This window comes from Capricornis sumatraensis, chromosome 20 (assembly GCF_032405125.1).
Source record: "Capricornis sumatraensis isolate serow.1 chromosome 20, serow.2, whole genome shotgun sequence".
In the NCBI taxonomy this organism is placed as follows: domain Eukaryota; kingdom Metazoa; phylum Chordata; class Mammalia; order Artiodactyla; family Bovidae; genus Capricornis; species Capricornis sumatraensis.
Genome location: NC_091088.1, coordinates 50,890,747 through 50,910,263, shown reverse-complemented (window position 1 = coordinate 50,910,263; position 19,517 = coordinate 50,890,747).

Sequence of the window (19,517 nt, the reverse complement as noted above, 5' to 3'; positions counted from 1 at the left end):
CTGTCCATAGAATTCTTCAGGCAAGAATACTGAAGTGAGTAGCCATTCCCTTCTCCAGGGCGTCTTCCTGACCCAGAGATTGAAGCCAGGTCTCCTGCATGGCAGGCAGATTCTTTACTCTGAGCCACCAGGGAAGCCCCTTTAATGTATGACTGACTGGATGTTCTAATGTTAAAGATGAGAGAGAAAAAGGTAGGAGTTGGGGATTACTCTGAGGTTTTGGAAGGAAGAAAAGAAAGCTGGCAGTAATTTTCAATGGGAATATCAGAAGTTTTTTGTTTTGTTTCTTGGTGGGCGGCAAGCCATGTTAAGAATCTGAGATGTTCCAGAAAATACTGCTTGAAGGCATTAAATTGGCAGTTGGACTTAAATATCTGAAACTCTGGGGAATGATTCAAGGTGGAGACATCAAAATGGTGGTGGTTACTCTGTGTATCCAAGATGAGGTGGAGATGTGGGTCACATTTAGGAGGAGGTTATGGTGGTAATGCTATTAGCAGGTCAGGAAAGGGAAGGTGGTGCCCCAAGACTGGGTCTCTTGTTTGAGTACCTGATTAGGGGTAACATGCAATCACAAGCATTGTTGAGGGAGAGAACTGGCCATGAAAGGGGGCTTGGGAAGAAGATGGTCTGGCAGGTGGTCAAGGCTCCCAAGGGAAGAGTAGACACTGAAACGATGTAGAAGCCTAGATATAACTGAGGAAACATGACGCTAACGCTGAGGCTGATTCATATGCTCAGGACTATGGACTTACTAGGATTTTGGGTGACCCTGGAGTGTTTCAGTCAGGTTGGTGGATTCGGTCAGGGGAAAATGTGGTTTTCATCGAGTCGCTAACCTGTAGGAGGAGAGCCATGAGGTTGGGCTTTGAATGAGTGTTAGGTTGAGAGAAGAGTGTTGTGACTAACAGGGGGACAGTAAGTGCCACACGGAAGTGGAAGAGGACCAGTGGGATCTGAATGCATGTGGCTCTAAATGGCTGAGGGTGACACAAGCAATAAGCCAGGAAGTGAGGATGGGATAGCAGGATTCAAGGCTGCCCCTGGCAGTGGGAGCCAATGAGGGTCTGGAGTAGTGCTGAATCCTGTTTGCATTTGCATAATCTTGACACCATGAGGTAAGTAACCAATGGGGAAGCCAGGCAGAGGTTTACAGCATGTGACAGAGAGGTGGTGGTGGTGGCAGTAGGGTCTGGAGATAGAAGAGAGGTACAGTCTAAAGTATGATATGCACATGAAGAAGAAGTATGAAGTGATGTCACCGGTGTCCTGGTAATAGGGACTGAAGGATGAAAGGTGGGCCCAAGTTTGGTTGTGGTTGGGAGGCACCATCTGGGAGACTTCCCAGGAATTGCCTGGCAGGACAGGTGGAGCCCTGCATGGCAGGCCTGGATCTTAATGGCGTCCTTGCGCCCACCTGCCTAATGTTGCTGAGGGCTAGATACAGTAACTGATAGGACCACTAGGAGGGAACAGACACAAATAGCACCAGGGTCTGATACCTCATCTGAGTTGTGGAGCTGGGGAGAAGTATGAGCGTGGAATACATATGGGAGGATATGGATTGGGGATCCTTGACCGAGAGGCTGTTCATGATTTCCTCTCTCCTCATCATGGCAGGGCAGCATAACCTTTGAGGATGTGGCAGTGTACTTTTCCTGGGAGGAATGGGCTCTCCTTGATGAGGCCCAGAAACTCCTATACTGCGATGTGATGCTGGAGAACTTTGCACTTATGGCCTCTCTAGGTAAGACCCTCATTCCTGCCCCAGTATATTTTCCTTTTCCCCATGGACAGATCAAATCTTTCTCACATCAGGACCACAGGCATTGCTTCCTTCCCCAGTTCCCTGGGTAGGTGCTCTGGTTGCTAGGATTCAGCTGTCTGCAGTGTCCTGTCTTTTTCTCACTCAGTCCCAGTACCTGCTGCCCCAAAGCCTTTCAGGGAAGGAGTCAGAAGTCTCTCAGTTAGCCTTTGGATCCCACCTTGCTTTCCCTTTCTCTGGCCAGGTGTCACCTCTGCCCTAGGTTCTACTCCATTCCTCTAGCTTATGTATCCTCGTTTCTGCCTATGCTAGGAATTGTAGTCACTGATATACTGATATGGTCACTACTTATGTGGCCCATAGGCTATTCTTGCAAGATCCTCCCCTGAGGTTGATTTTGGTAATGTTGATTTTTCTTTCCTATGTTTGTTGCTCTGAGTTGCTCTGGGCCAGTGCTGGCCACTCAGCTGTCCAGTCTTTTCCTTAGAGCTTGTATCATCCAGGCACTATATTTACATGGGGGGTCAGGGGAGACCTATGGATGCTTCTTAGGGTGGGCATGACTCCAGCTCCACAAAATGGGCTCAGAGGGTCCCTGGCACTATTGAGTGGCAAGTGAGGGGGCGTGATCTCAGGACTGTGTGTTCAGTTCATGCCGTGATTCTGTTCTGTTTCCTCTACATTTTGGTGCCAGTACCAGTGGCCACACTTTATTTCTACCTTTTCTCCTCCATTCTTGACACTTTGCTAACTTGTCGTTTCTACACTGACTCTCTGTCAGGGTGAATCTTAACTCTCACAATGGATTCCACCCATTCTTCTCCACTGCTTTTTCTCACAGTGTTCTCCATCACTGCCCCACACATATTGTGTTGTGAGATGTGCACGTATCTCTAAATAGTCTTTAAACAAGAACTACTCTGATGCTATTGGATTTTCTTGGGCCCAGACACATCCTTCTGCATAGCTCTCCTGTGTCATCAGCAGAGAAGTGCTAGAAACCATTCAGAGTAAGTTGTAGACCTGCATCTCCTCTTTATGCTGTACCCTACCCTTTCTCCTGCACTTGGTTCTTCACTGTGTCCTTTATGTCCCCCATGCTGTGACCTTTAGAGGACCATTGCTGCACAGCAGCTGCTTTCTCAACCTGAATCCAACTCCCTCCTCCTGACAACAATCTTTTGGACTCATGTGCATTCATTCATTAGTGTGTCGGATGCACTTTTGTAATGGAAGTTGCTTCTTCCCACCAGAGTCAGTTGTCCTTCAGCTGTATTTCTTTGTTTCCAGGTTATTGGCATGGAGGGGAAGACGAGGAGGCACCTTCGGGGCAGAGTGTTTCTGAAGAAGGAGTGTCACAGGTCAGGACTCCCAAAGCAGGTCCCTTTCCCTACGAAGCCCATTCCTGTGAGATATGTGTCTCTGTCTTAAAAGACATTTTGCACTTGGCTGAGGAAAGGGGCACACATCCCAAGCAAAAGCCGTCTACTTATGGAGCATGTGGGAAACCATTCTTTTAGTATAAACTTTCACCAGAAGCAGCACAGTAGAGAAAAATTTTCAGAAGCAATGTGGCAGGGCCTTATTTGTGAATAGTTACAAACTCCCTATACCAAAAAATTCCTTTACCTGAAACAAAGTTGGGAAGTGCTTCCTGGTCAGTTCAAGCTTCCTGTGGCACCAGTCCACTTAAACAGAAGAAGCCATGCAGCAGCACTGAGTGTGGGGTGACCATTCATAGTAGGAAAATTCATTAGAAGTGTGGCGGATGCAGGGAAGCCTTCAACCACAAATACCAGAGACTCTACAAAAAGGAAAAAGTACTTAAACTTTCCACAAATGTGGTAAAATCTTCAGCTGGAAATACAGACCTGTTCTCACCAGTGAATTTACACTGAAGAAAGACCTTATTAATGCAATGAATATGGGAAATTCTTTATCTAGCTTTCTTGAACATCAGAGATTTCATCCTGGAGAAAGACCTTCTGAATGCAATGGGTATGGGAGAGCCTCTAGGGAAGCTTCAACCTCATTAAATATTGGATAGTTCACATTAGAGGAAGGTCTTATGAGTGTAAAGAATGTGGGGAATTCTTTAGCTGAAGCACCCACCTTATTTAGCACTGGAGACTGCACACTAGGAAAAAGCCTCATGAAGTAGAGAAACTTTCAGTTCAAGGTCTGCTCTGATTTATCACTGAAAGCTTTCCTGAAGAGAAAACTTTAGGCCAAAAGTCTATCCTTATTTAGCAAGAGAAAATCCACAGTGGGGAAAGGTGTTACAAATGCCATGAATGTGGGAAAGTCTTCAGTCAAAGGTCTTTTCTGATTCAGGACCAAATATTCAATCATATAGGCCTTATGAGTACAGTGAATTAAGAAAATCTTCATCCAAAGATCTAACCTCATTCAACACCAGGAAAGTCCACACTACAGAGAGACCTTATGAGTGCAATGAACATAGGAAAGCCTTCAGGTGATCGTTTAACCTCATTGAAAAAGCAGGAAATTCACACAAAGAGTCACCATAGACATACAGGGATGGTGCAGTCTACTTGCTCAATATAACAACACTAGAGGAGAGCCTTTGTGATGAAGACATCTGCCTAATGTTGAACCTTTTATATACGAACGTCCACAGTGAGGAGATTCTCCATAAGTTACAAATTTGTGGCAAGCTTTCTTGTGCTTTCTGGCCTATCCAAGGCTCTTGCCAGATATGTCATTGTATGTTTCTGTTGTAGAAGCTATCTTACCTTTACACCTGGCAGGTCCCCACAGTGGCCAGTTTCAAGATGCCAAAATGATGTCACTGAACGTGGAGTAAGAAGAGATGCACAGTAGCTCATCATTGTATTTTTTTCCCACTATACTGATAGAATTTTCATAAGTAAACCCAAGAACATACATAATAGTAAAATGACTAGGAAGGATAACTTTTGAGTATTTAGTACCTTTGGTTTTTTAATAGCTTTATTGAGGTATGATTCACTTAAAATAAACTGCACTGAGTGTATAATTTGATGTTTTTGATATATGCTTACACTCCTGAAACCAAAATATTTTCTCCTACTCTTTTTAATCCATCTTGTTAACATAGAATTATTATTGCAAGGACACAATCTTCCTTTTGTAATAGATATTTTTCATATATATGTATATATATATATATATATATACACACACATACACACATGTTCATATAACTGGAGAGAACTGTTATGAAGCTCCATGAACTATTCCTCAATCTTCCATTATTTATCATTTCATGGCCATTCTTTTTTAAAATTAATTAATTTTAATTGGAGGCTAGTTACTTTACAATATTGTGGTGTTTTTTGCCATATATTGACAGAAACCAGCTATAGGTGTACCTGTGTCCCCCACCCGCCACGTCCTGAACCTCCCTCCCACCTCCCTCTCAATCCCATCCCTCTGGGTTGTCACAGTGCACTGGCTTTGAGTGCCCTGTTTCATGCATCAAACTTGGACTGGTCGTCTATTTCGCATATGGTAATATACATGTTTCAAAGCTGTTCTCCCAAATCATGCCGCCCTCGCCGTCTCCCACAGAATCCAAAAGTCTGTTCTTGACATCTGTGTCTCTTTTGCTGTCTTGCATATAGGGTCATCATTACCATCTTTCTAAATTACATATATATGCATTAATATACTGTATTGGTGTTTCTCTTTCTGACTTACTTCACTGTGTATAATAGGCTCTAGTTTCATCCACCTCATTAGAAGTGACTCAAATGTGTTCTTTTTTATAGCTGAGTAATATTTCATTGTATATTTGTACCACAACTTTCTTATCCATTCATCTGCCAATGGACATCTAGGTTGCTTCCATGTCCTTGCTATTGTAAACAGTGCTGCAATGAACATTGGGGTACACAGGTCTCTTTCAATTCTGGTTTCCTCAGTGTGTATGCCCACCAGTGGGATTGCTGGGTCATATGGCAGTTCTATTTTCAGTTTTTTAATGAATCTCCAGACTGTTCTCCATAGTGGCTATACTAGTTTGCATTCCCACCTTTTCTCCACACTCTTTCCAGCATTTATTGTTTGTAGACTTTTTGATGGCAGTCATTCTGACCAGCGTGAGATGGTATCTCACTGTGGTTTTGATATGCATTTCTCTGATAATGAGTGATGTTGAGCATCTTTTCATGTATTTGCTAGTTCATGGCCATTCTTGATTCATCTATACCCTCTATACCCATGCTTATTACTGAATTATTTATAAGCATACACATAGTTATGACCAACCTAGATAGTATATTCAAAAGCAGAGACATTACTTTGCCAACTAAGGTCCATCTAGTCAAGGCTGTGGTTTTTCCTGTGGTTATGTATGGATGTGAGAGTTGGACCGAAGAAGGCTGAGTGCCAAAGAATTGATGCTTTTGAACTGTGGTGTTGTAGAAGACTCTTGAGAGTCCCTTGGACTGCAAGGAGATCCAACCAGTCCATTCTGAAGGAGATCAGCCCTGGGATTTCTTTGGAAGGAATGATGCTAAAGCTGAAACTCCAGTACTTTGGCCACCTCATGAGAAGAGTTGACTCATTGGAAAAGACTCTGATGCTAGGAAGGATTGGGGACAGGAGGAGAAGGGGACGACAGAGGATGAGATGGCTGGATGGCATCACTGACTCAATGGATGTGAGTCTGAGTGAACTGCAGGAGTTGGTGATGGACAGGGAGGGCTGGCATGCTGCGATTCATGGGGTCACAAAGAGTCGGACACGACTGAGCGACTGAACTGAACTGAACTGAATGTCATTTAATCATAATCTCTTCAAGATGCATTTCTAGGGACTTCCCTGGTGGTCCAGTGATTAAGAATCCACATTCCAGTGCAGGGGATGCAGGTTTGATCCCTGGTTGGGGAGCTAATATTCCACATGCTGCAGGGAAACTAAGCCAGCACACCACAACTAGAGAGTTCATGCACCACAACTAGAGAAGCTAGTGTGCCACAACTACTGAGCCCTTGCACTCTAGACCTGTGCGCCACAATAAGAGAAGCCCATGTACCACAAAAAGAGAAAGCCCATGCACCAAAACAGAGCCTATACACCACAACAAAGACCTAACTCAGCCAAAAAAAAGAGGCATTTCTAAAATGTAAGGAGATCCAACCAGTCCATCCTAAAGGAAATCAGTCCTGAATATTCATTGAAAGGACTGATGTTGAAGCTGAAACTCCAATCAACTTTGGCTACCTGATGTGAAGAGGTGACTCATTTGAAAAGACCCCAATGCTGCGAAAGATTAAAGGTAGGAGAAGGGGATGACAGAGAATGAGATGGTTGGATGGCATCACCGACTCAATGGACACGAGTTTGAGTAAACTCCAGGAGTTGGTGATGGACAGGGAGGCCTGGTGTGCTGCAGTCCAGGGGTCTCAAAGAGTCGGACATGACTGAGCGACTGAATTGAACTGAACTGAACTGGAGATACAAGAATAGGACAGGTGTGATGTTCACACACCTGGAAACATGGTATGACAGGGTGTTTTGCTAGCACACTGAAGCACAGTCTAGAAACACAAATATTTCAGGTACTAAATGTGCCAGATGCGTAGTGATACTGCAGCAGAGCCAAAAGTCATACACATATATTTGGGGGTCATGCGTGATGGGTTTGTGATATACCCTGAGTACAACCTTGGAATCCTTGGGACACTGTATGACAGGTGCTGGATGTTAATAGTCTTCAAAACAGACAGGACCCAGACACAATTACCATACTGGTAGAGATAAGATGTGTGACAGACATGAGACACATTCAACTGACATGTAAAATGTACCAGTGATCTATGAGACAGGATGGAAGTACTGACACATGACAGCAAGTATGATGATGCAGATACTCCATGGAGACTCTAGAGACAGGTATATGATAGGAATGCCACATGCTGTGATCACAGAGTTCCCATAGATTGATGAGACAGGAACCCTCTAGCTTGGAGAGAACAAAACTTCCTCCATCCCTGAAGATTTGATGATGCACTGATGGGGGTTATAACAGGGAACCAGGACTTCCCTGGTGGTACAGTGGATAAGAATCCAGCTGCCAATGCAGGGACATGGGTTTGATCCCTGGTCCAGGAAAATTCCACATGCCTCAGGGAAACTAAGCCCATGCACCACACCTACTGAGCCCAGGTGCTGCAACTACTGAAACCCTTACACCTAGAGGCTGTCCACCACAAGAGAAGTCACTGCAATGAGGAGCCTGTGCACCACAACAAAGAGTAGCCCCTACTCACTGCAACTAGAGAAAGCTTGCAAGCAGCAACAAAGACCTAGTCCAGCAAAAAATTTTAAAAAAGAAAGAAGGAACCATGGTGCACATCATGGCACAACCCAGAGACTCACCCATAGTTGATGACTGAATGTGAGCATAATAGGACACATGGTGGGAAGAGAAAAGCTTGAAGCAGGTAGCAGAAGCCTTTACTTTGAAATGCCATCTGAGAAGGCCTGGAAGTAGCAATCTGATCAGGACAATAGGGCAGGGATGTCACAGGTTTTCCTGGAGAGGTCAGTCTACATTCAGCCAGTTTGGGAATCACTGGTCAAAGGTGGTTCTAGGATAGAGGCAAGGAATGGTTTTACAGATTAAAAGTCATTGTTGGGCATTTTGCATCCTACCCAGAAGGATAAGTATGAGCACTAAGGGGTAAAGTCACGTATAACACAGTACATGAAGGAACCAACACATGTCAGGGCCACATCAAAAATTCTCAGTCCTTCAGAGTCTCTCCCAACATCCACAGTGTTAACAGTGATAATGAGAAGTGAGTGCTGGGTATTGAGACCTGTGGGGTACGGTTCCCTGAACTAGCATTTGGGGGATGACCAATAGGACTTTAGAAATGAATCGTTGCATGTGACAGCCAGAGCAAAGAATGCATTTGGGTGACATCAGTGGCCCTGTTAGGAATGCCCTGGAGGTGGTGACACCATTCATGGAAATAGTTTTCAAGTGAGGGTAGAAAGTTTTCAGAAAGACTCATAGAAGAGAGGCTAGAGAGCCCTAGCTGGAGATGTTGCAATATGACTAGTTAATGGTCTGAGGCTCAGCAGATAATCTGAATAGGAGAGGAATCTGGGAGTCCCAGTCTCTATGGGAGGCAAACAGGTCCTGGGGAAGAGAAGCAAATGTGTTTAATAGCTCAAGGGCCCTCCTGGGACTCTGGGTTTCCCACTTCCTCTCCATCATGCTCTTCCCTCCATTCTAACCCAGTTGGACCCAAGCCTGGTGGGCAGTGGGCATGCAGTTGGCTGCATGGCCGGCTGACACCTGAGTGTCACCCTTGTATCCTAGGTAAGGGGTAGCCTCATCTAATCCCTGAGAAGAGGTCCATTTTTGCACCATAGCTGCAACCACATTCTCTGTCCTCCATGCCCCTGGGTGCTTGTGTTCCCCATATTTCTCCCAGTCCCCTGTCCTCCTTGCTGCCTCAGCCCCCTCATTTTGCTGGACCCCCTCATCCCCAGGGTACCAGAGAGAGAAATGGGCCTCCTCAGAATCCTCTGACTACACAGTCTTTTGGGGATGAGCTGCAGAGAAAGGGCACAAGCAGTAGTCTGGAAAACGCAGTGTAGATTCTGGCTATGCCCCATTCCTGGCCTGTGACCTTGAAAAGTTCTCCTCTTTGTACTTGGCCTCCATTTCCTCAGGTCTAAATGGGAATATTAACTCTTCCCCTGGGGTGAGGAGACCAGAGAGGTCATGAGTGTGACATGTATTGTGCGTTCCCCCATGGCAGGTGTCAGCCCACCTCAGATGCCTTTTCTGTGAGGGATGTGATGACAGCTCTGCTCCTTTGCTCATGTCCTTAGAAATATGCTTAAGAGTGGCTGAAATAAATACGAGAACAACAGATAATTGAAATGCTTCACATGCTTATTGTGAGGAGTCATGGAATTTACACACACAGACCATGGACCAGAGAGACCTGGCTTCAAGTATTGCCTCTGCTAATCAGACTAAGGACACAGGATAACTTGCTAAGGTTGTGATATGGAAAAGATGCTGGGTGTTTATCCCAGAACTGTGGAGGATTGATAAAAGTAGCACAGACAACATATAAAAACAGATGGGTAATATAATCAGAGAGATGGAAATGCTGAAAACCAAAAGGAAATGCCCCCAAACAAAAACATTGTAACAGATGAAGAATGCCTTTGATGGGCTCATCAGTAGGCTGGGCATGGCTGAAGAAAGAATCAATGAGCTTGAAGATATGTCAATAGAAATTTCCCAAATGGATCTGCAAAAAGAGTAAAGAATGAAAATGCAGAATGAAACATCCAAGAGCTATGAAACAATTATCAAAGATGTAAATGACACCTAATGGAAATACCAGATGGAGAAGAGAGAGGAGCAGAAGAAATACTTCAAATAAAGGGCCGAGAATTTTCCAAAATTAATGATGTACACTAAACCACAGATCCAGGAAGCTCAGAAAACCTGTAGCAAGATAAATACTAAACAATCTACACTTAGGCATGTCACATTTGAACTGTAGAAAATCCATTTTAAAAAGAGTAGGATAAGAATTACACTGGAAACTGCATATAAGAAATGACTGGAGTGAAATGTCTAAGAAAGAAAAAACACATTAATAACTTTGTTCAAAATAATTTTTTAAATGTATTTATTGGGTATTTATAACACATGGATAAGTGGGAAAATGTTAGCAGTGTCATAAGATAGATAGAGGATTTGAGAATACTCTGTTGCAAGGAACCTGCACTACCCATGAACTAATATAGTGTAATTTAAGAATGGATTTAGATTAGAAGGAAATATATATTGTAAACTCTGAGGAAATCACTACAATTTTTTTAAAGAAATATCATCACCATGTTAAGAGAGGAGAGAAAATAGAATGATATAAAATGCTCAGTTAAAATCAGAGAAGAAAGAGGAAATAAAAAAGAAAGTACAACAAACAAAACAGTTATAAACATATTTTTAATCCAACTATATCAATAATTAAATGTGAATGTCCTAAATACACCAACTATAGACTCAGAAACTGAAGAGTGGATAAAAAAAATAAGATCCAGTTGTATACTATTTATAAAAAACACACTTTAAATATAAAGACCCTGATAGATAAAAAGTTAAGGGATAAAGATATACCATGCTATCACTAATCAAAAGAAAGCAGGAGTTGCTATATTGAATCAGATTTCAGAACAAGGGAATTTTCTTTAGAGGGGATTACATAATGATAATGGAGTCAAATCTCTAAGAAGATATAAATAATCCTTACTCTGGATTTTGCTAGCAACAGAGGTTCAAACTATGTGAGGTAAGGAACATTTAAACTCAACTATAACATTTGAATCAGTTCTGATGAGATGGATGAAACTAGAGTCGATTATACAGAGTGAAGTAAGCCAGAAAGAAAAACACCAGTACAGTATACTAACACATATATATGGAATTTAGAAAGATGGCAATGACGACCCTGTATGCAATACAGCAAAAAAGACACAGATGTGTATAACGGACTTTTGGACTCAGAGGGAGAGGGAGAGGGTGGGATGATTTGGGAGAATGGCATTGTAACATGTATACTATCATGTAAGAATCGAATTGCCAGTCTATGTCCGACGCAGGATACAGCATGCTTGGGGCTGGTGCACGGTGATGACCCAGAGAGATGTTGTGGGGAGGGAGGTGGGAGGGGGGTTCATGTTTGGGATCGCATGTACACCCGTGGTGGATTCATGTCAATGTATGGCAAAACCAATACAGTATTGTAAAGTAAAATAAAGTAAAAATAAAAATTAAAAAAACAAAACAAAACAAAGTATACCATAAAAAAATAAACTCAACTATAAGAAAACAACACAGTTGAAAAATGGGCAAAGATCTGAACAAAGAAGGTATAGATAGAGCAAACAAGCATATAAAAAGATGCACATCATATATCATTAGGGAATTGCAAACTAAAATATTAATAAGGTGCCCCACACACATCTTTTAGACTCAGTTCAGTTCAGTTCAGTTCAGGTCAGTCGCTCAGTCGTGTCCGACTCTTTGCGACCCCATGAATCGCAGCACGCCAGGCCTCCCTGTTCATCATCTCCCGGAGTTCATTCAGACTCACGTCCATCGAGTCTGTGATGGCATCCAGCCATCTCATCCTCTGTCGTCCCCTTCTCCTCCTGCCCCCAATCCCTCCCAGCATCAGAGTCTTTTCCAATGAGTCAACTCTTCGCATGAGGTGGCCAAAGTACTGGAGTTTCAGCTTTAGCATCATTCCTTCCAAAGAAATCCCAGGGTTGATCTCCTTCAGAATGGACTGGTTGGATCTCCTTGCAGTCCAAGGGACTCTCAAGAGTCTTCTCCAACACCACAGCTCAAAAGCATCAATTCTTCGGTGCTCAGCCTTCTTCACAGTCCAACTCTCACATCCATACATGACCACAGGAAAAACCAAAGCCTTGACTAGACGGACCTTAGTCGGCAGAGTAATGTCTCTGCTTTTGAATATATTATCTAGGTTGGTCATAACTTTTCTTCCAAGGAGTGAGTGTCTTTTAATTTCATGGCTGCAATCACCATCTGCAGTGATTTTGGAGCCCCCAAAAATAAAGTCTGACACTGTTTCCACTGTTTCCCCATCTATTTCCCATGAAGTGATGGGACCGGATGCCATGATCTTCGTTTTCTGAATGTTGAGCTTTAAGCCAACTTTTTCACTCTCCTCTTTCACTTTCATCAAGAGGCTTTTTAGTTCCTCTTCACTTTCTGCCATAAGGGTGGTGTCATCTGCATATCTGAGGTTATTGGTATTTCTCCTGGCAATCTTGATTCCAGCTTGTGTTTCTTCCAGCCCAGCATTTCTCATGATGTACTCTGCATAGAAGTTAAATAAGCAGGGTGACAATATACAGCCTTGACGTACTCCTTTTCCTATTTGGAACCAGTCTGTTGTTCCATGTCCAGTTCTAACTGTTGCTTCCTGACCTGCATACAGATTTCTCAAGAGGCAGGTCAGGTGGTCTGGTATTCCCATCTCTTTCAGAATTTTCCACAGTTTAGTGTGATCCACACAGTCAAAGGCTTTGGCATAGTCAAGAAAGCAGAAATAGATGTTCTTCTGGAACTCTCTTGCTTTTTCCGTGATCCAGAGGATGTTGGCTATTTGATCTCTGGTTCCTCTGCCTTTTCTAAAACCATTTGAACATCAGGGAGTTCACAGTTCACATATTGCTGAAGCCTGGCTTGGAGAATTTTGAGCATTACTTTACTAGCATGTAAGATGAGTGCAATTGTGTGGTAGTTTGAGCATTCTTTTGCATTGTCTTTCTTTGGAATTGGAATGAAAACTGACCTTTTAGACTGAATACATGGTTTGAACCTGATAATACGAAAGTTTGGCAAGTACATAGAGCAACAGGGACTCTCATTCATTGCTCCTGGGAATGCAAAGTGGTATAGCCAATTTTATGGGTTCCCCAACTCATATGTTGAAGCCCCAACTCCCAGTGTGACTGTATTTGGAGATAGGGCCTTTAAGGAGCTAAATAATTAAAGTTAAGCGAGGACGGAAGAGTAGAGCACCATTCCCATAGGACTGGTGTCCACATTATAAGAGGAAGAGACACCACATCTCTCTCTCTCTACCTCCTTCTGTGCTCACACAGAGGAAGGCCACGTGAGCACAGGGTAAGAAGGTGGCCATCTGAAGCCAGGAAGAGAGTGCTTACAGAAACTGAGTTTTCTGACATCTTGACCTTGAATTTCTAGCCCCCAGGGCTGTGAGAAAATAAATGTTTGTTCTTTAAGCCACTCAGTCTGCGGTATTTTGATATGGTAGCCCAAGCAGACTAATGCAGCCACTTTGCAAGACAGTTTGGCAATTTCTTAAAATGTTGAAATAGTCTTGCCATACAATCCAGCAGTCATGCTGCTATGTATTTATTGTACTGAGTTGAAAACTTATGTCCACACAAAAACTTGCACATGAGTGTTTATTGTAGCTTTAGTCATAATTTCCCCAAGCCAAAAGCAAATAAGATGTCATTCTGTATGTGACTGAACTAAAATAACAGCAAGAATAATGCACACATGCAAACCGAACAAACAAAACTGTGATACATGCAAACTGTGGAATTTGGTGTTTTTTCAAAAAAATGAATTATCAAGGCACAGCAGACATGGAGGTATTTGTCTGGTTTTCTCACCTAGCATAATAATACCATTCATGTTGTTGCAAATGACAGGATCAGATTCTTTTTATGGCTGAGTAGTATTCCATTATATTCTTTATCCATTCACCCATTGATGAACATCTAGGTTGTTTTCATGGCTTGGCTATTGTCCATGATGTTACCATGAACATATGGGTGCATTTATCTTTTCAAATTAGTGTGTTTGTTTTTTTCAGATAAATACCCAAAAGTGGAACAGCTGGGTTATATGGTACCTGTGTTTTTAAGGGGAATCCACATACTGTTGAGAGGATTAACAGTCAGGTAGGAAGGCCAGAGGTCCCCAAGCGGCATGAGGAAATAAACTGCAAGTGGCTGATTTTTTTTTCTTCTCTCTACAAAATTAAAGGAGGTTTCTTTTAATTCTGTGTTGTCATGATGACACGTGGTTCTGCCTGAACTTAACATTGAGGGGCTACTGGCTCAACAAACCAATGTGTTTTTCTTATGGAAATGTTTTTCTTAAGCTATGTTAATGAAATTATGTATTTGCTTTGGAATCTGCCTTTCTTCAGATCGGTTCTGCCTAAGACTAACCTTTTTCCGCAAACCTTGAGCTGATAATGGTTCAGCAAACCAGTAAGTCTTACTCACGGAAATGTTTTCTTAAGTTATGTTAATGAAACTATGTATTTGCTTGGAAATCTGTCTTTCTTCAAGATTCACGTCAGTTGTTTTATGGCTGGAGATGACTCCGCTTGTGACATTCTATCTCAAAATGCATGTTGTGGGAGAGGGGCCTGGTGCAACTCTCTCAGTCTTGAGGCATTTCTTTTATCTGATTAGCAACTTGCTAACAGGTATATAATGTCTTGCTAAAAACTAGCAAAGGGGTATCTTTTCTGTCCCCTTCGGATGTCTGTGTCAGAAGCTTTCCCTATCTCTTTTATACTTTAATAAAACTTTGCTACACAAAAGCTCCGAGTGATCAAGCCTTATCTCTGGCCTGGGGTCAAAATCCTCTCCTCTGGAGGTCACAAATCCCAGCATAGCTCACGGCTCACGGCCGCAACCTTTTCTGTTTTCCATAGTGACTACATAGTGGCCCACTAACAGTGTACAAGGGTTTCTCTTTCTCACAGCCTCTTTAACATTTGTTATTTCTTGTCTTTTCAATAATAGTCATTCTAACAGTGTAAGATGATGTCTCAGGCTTTTGATTTACATTTTCCTTATAATTAGTGATGTACATCTTTTCATGTGCCTGTTGGCCATCTGTTTGTTCTTTTTATTTTTTTATTTTTATTTTATTTATTTTTTTATTGTACTTTATTTTACTTTACAATACTGTATTGGTTTTGCCATACATCAACATGAATCCACCACGGGTGTACATGAGTTCCCAATCCTGAACCCCCTCCCCTCTCCCTCCCCATACCATCTCTCTGGGTCATCCCAGTGCACCAGCCCCAAGCATCCTGTATCCTGCATTGAACCTAGACTGGCGATTCATTTCTTACATGATATTATACATGTTTCAATGCCATTCTCCCAAATCATCCCACCCTCTCCCTCTCCCACAGAGTCCAAAAGTCTGTGTTTGTTCTTTTTTAGAAGAATATTCAGATCCTCTGCCCATGTTTTAATTGGGTTTTTTGTTTTCCTGTTATTGATGTGTATGAATTCTTCCCATATTTTGGATGTTAACCCTTTATCAGATCACTGTATGATTTCACTTGTATGTGGACTCTAAAAACAAATGAACAAAATAAAAGTCAAATGCAGAAATAAAATTAGTAGTTAGCACAGGGGAATGGGAATGTGGAATGGGCAAAATGGATGAAGAGAGTCAGCTGTATGGTCATGGATGGCAACTGGACTTGTGGTGGTGATCACTTTGCAGTTTGTACAGATATTGAATTACAATGCTGTACACCTGAAGCTTATTATTATTATTTTTTAAAGAACCACCTGGAGGGCTTGTTAACACAGAGATAGCTGAGCTCCATCACCAGAGTTTCTGCTTCAATAGGCCTGGGGTGGGAACCAAGAAATTACATTTCAAACAAGTTCCTGTGTTATGCTGATGCTTTTGGCTCAGGACCACACTGAGCATGGCTTCTGTAGGCCAAGCTATTTGCATAGTTTCTGCACAGATTGTAGTGTTGAGTGAATATGATGCACTAATAATGCAACACCAGGACAAAACAAAACAAAATTCAGCTTGTTTTGCTACACTTTTATTCTAAATAACATCTACTCTCTCTTATGATGACAAGATTTGTGTTCTTTCCCTGAGAGAGATTTAAGAGGCATAACAATTAAATGTAATTTTTGGACTTGTTTGGATGATGAACTGAACAAATTGACAATATATTCCCATCCTTGATATAATCAGGAAATTTTAAGTATGGATTGAGTATTTGTTAGGAATCTTTTTTATTTTTTAGGTATAATAATGGTATTGTGGTTGTATTTTTAAAATGTTCTTGCTTATAGAGATGCATATGATTTTCCTTAAACCGCTCCAACCAGGAGGAAAATGGAGGTGACAGATGAAACAAGGGTAGCAAAAATTAGGATAAATGTTGAAACTGAGTGATGTGTACATGGGGACTCATTAAATTCTGTTCTTTTTGTAAAATTTCGGCCCCATGGACTGCAGCCTACCAGGTTCCTCCATCCATGGGATTTTCCAGGAAGGAATACTGGAGTGGGTTGCCATTTCCTTCTCCAGAAAATCTTCTGGACCCAGGGATTGAACCTGGGTCTCCAGGGAAGCCCATGTAATATATTCCTATATTCAGGTTGCTAAGTGGAAGAAGCTGTTCTGAAAAGACAACTTTATGATTCTAATTCTGTGACATTTGGTAAAAGACAGAACTATAGATACAGTAAGGTCAGTGATTGCTGGGAGTTGAGGGGAAGGTGGGAGGGATGAATATATAAAGCACAGGGGATTTTTGTAGCTATAAATCTATTCTCTGTGATACTGTCATATATTTGTCAAAACCCGTAGAGCTGTACAGCACAAAGAGTAAACCTTAATGTGTGCAAACTAAAATAACAATTTAGCAGATTGAGGGATCTCAGAAAATAATAGAGTGCAATCGGAGAATCTAACTATGTTATGAATTATGACACACCTCATGGGAGGAAATGGGGGAAAGGTGCTGACCTAAGTAAGTGTGGACATGAGTGAGATTATAAGAGTAAAGACAAAATGAACTGCAAATATTCACTTTAGATGATAAAGTTGTTTCCACAGGAGTACAGGTTAACATTTCCAATACTGCTATATATATATGTACTGGAATTGAGCTATTAAGTAAATGGGTGCTGAATGGTAGGAGCCAGGCGTGTCACTGTTTAAGCAGGAATTTACAGATGAACAAAGGAAGGAGATTAGAATGATCCATGGTCTGTGTGGTAGTGGATTACAGTGGAGATGTCAGTAAGAACTCATGTTTAATTTAATATAGACACAGATGGTGTATACAGATACAGATTAATATATACACATATTTCTTTGTTTTGTTAGCTGAAAGCGCCTAAGCAATGACATCCCAGTAACAGTTAGAACACCTAGTAGCCAGATCTTGATTCTAGTACAGTTCTCTAATAAAATGAATCAAGGCTTCTTGGAGAAATGGCTGAATCTAGGACTGGGGCAAGGTGCATGGAGCTCCTAGTAATGCCAGAAAGTAAGAAAGTACTCCAAAAACCTCCATAATTATGGGAGCATATCAAAGAGACACAGGAAACCAACTGAAAGAGCCCCCATTAGCCAGAGAGGGAACAATCTGAGCAATTATATATATAAAGTTTTATCAAATTTTCCTCTGTTTCTTTGCATTGTTCACTTAAGAAGGCTTTCTTATCTCTCCTTGCTGTTCTCAGGAACTCTGCATTCAGTTGGGCCTATCTTTCTCTTTCTCCTTTGCCCTTCTTAATGACCTGGATAACCACAATGATGTGGTCACTCATCTAGAACCAGACATCCTGGAGTGTGAAGTCAAGGGGGCCTTAGGAAGCATCACTAATAACAAAGCTAGTGGAGGTGATGGAATTCCAGCTGAGCTATTTCAAATCCTAAAAGATAATGCTGTTAAAGTGCTGCACTCAATATGTCAGCAAACTTGGAAAACTCAGCAGTGGCCCCAGGACTGGAAGAGGTCAGTTTTCATTCCAATCCCAAAGAAGGGAAATACCAAAGAATGTTCAGACTACTGTACACTTGTGGTTATCTCACATGCTGGCAAGATAATGCTCAAAATCCTTCAAGCTAGGCTTCAGAAGTACATGAACCAAGAACTTCCAGATGTACAATCTGGATTTAGAAAAGGCAGAGGAACCAGAGATCGAATTGCCAACATTTGTTGGATCTTAGAAAAAGCAAGAGAATTCCAGAAAAATGTCTAATTCTGCTTTATTCAGTTTGCTGTGACAGTGTAGATCACAATAAACTGTGGAAAATTCTGAAAGAGATAGGAATACCAGACCACCTTACCTGCCTCCTGAGAAACCTGTATGTAGGTCAAGAAGCAAAAGCTAGAACCAGACATGGAACAATGGACTGGTTCAAAATTGGGAAGGGAATATGTCAAGGCTGCATATTGTCACTATGCTTACTAACTTATATGCAGAATACATCATGTGGAATGCTGGGCTGGATGAATCACAGGCTAAAATCAAGATTGATAGGAGAAATATCAACAACCTCAGATATACAGATAATACCACTCTAATGGCAGAAGGCAAAGAGGAACTAAAGAGCCTCTTGATGAGGGTGTAAGAGGAGAGTGAAAAATCTGGCTTAAAACTCAACATTCAAAAACCTAAAATCATGGCATCTGGTCCCACCACTTCATGGCAAATAGATGGGGGAAAAGTGGAAACAGTGACAGACTTTATTTTCTTGGGCTCCAAAATCACTGTGGACAGTGACTGCAGCCATTAAATTAAAAGACACTTGCTCCTTGGAAGAAAAGCTATGACAAACCTAGATAGTATATATAAAAAGCAGAGACATCACCTTGCTGAAAAGGCCCATATAGTCAAAGCTATTGTTTTTCCAGTAGTCATATACAGATTTGAGAATTGGACTGTAAAGAAGGCTGAGTGCCAAAGAATTGATGCTTTCAAACTGTGGTGTTGGAGAAAACTGTTGAGAGTCCCTTGGACTGCAAGGAGATGAAACCAGTCAATTCTAAAGGAAATCAACCCTGAATATTCATTGGAAGGACTGATGCTGAAGCTCCAATACTTTGGCCACCTGATCTGAAGAGCCCATTCATTGGAAAAGACCCCGATGCTGGGAAAGATTGAGAGCAGGAGGAGCAGGGGGGTGACAGAGTATGAGATGGTTGGATGGCATCACTGTCTTAGTGGACATAAGTTTGAGCAAACTCCAGGAGATAGTGAAGGACAGAGAAGCCTGGCATGCTGCAATCCATGGGGTTCCTAAGAGCTGGACATGATTTAGCGATTAAACAACAACAAACAACAATATACATACAATTATACCTCAAAGTTCAAAGGTATATGAATACATATTTAT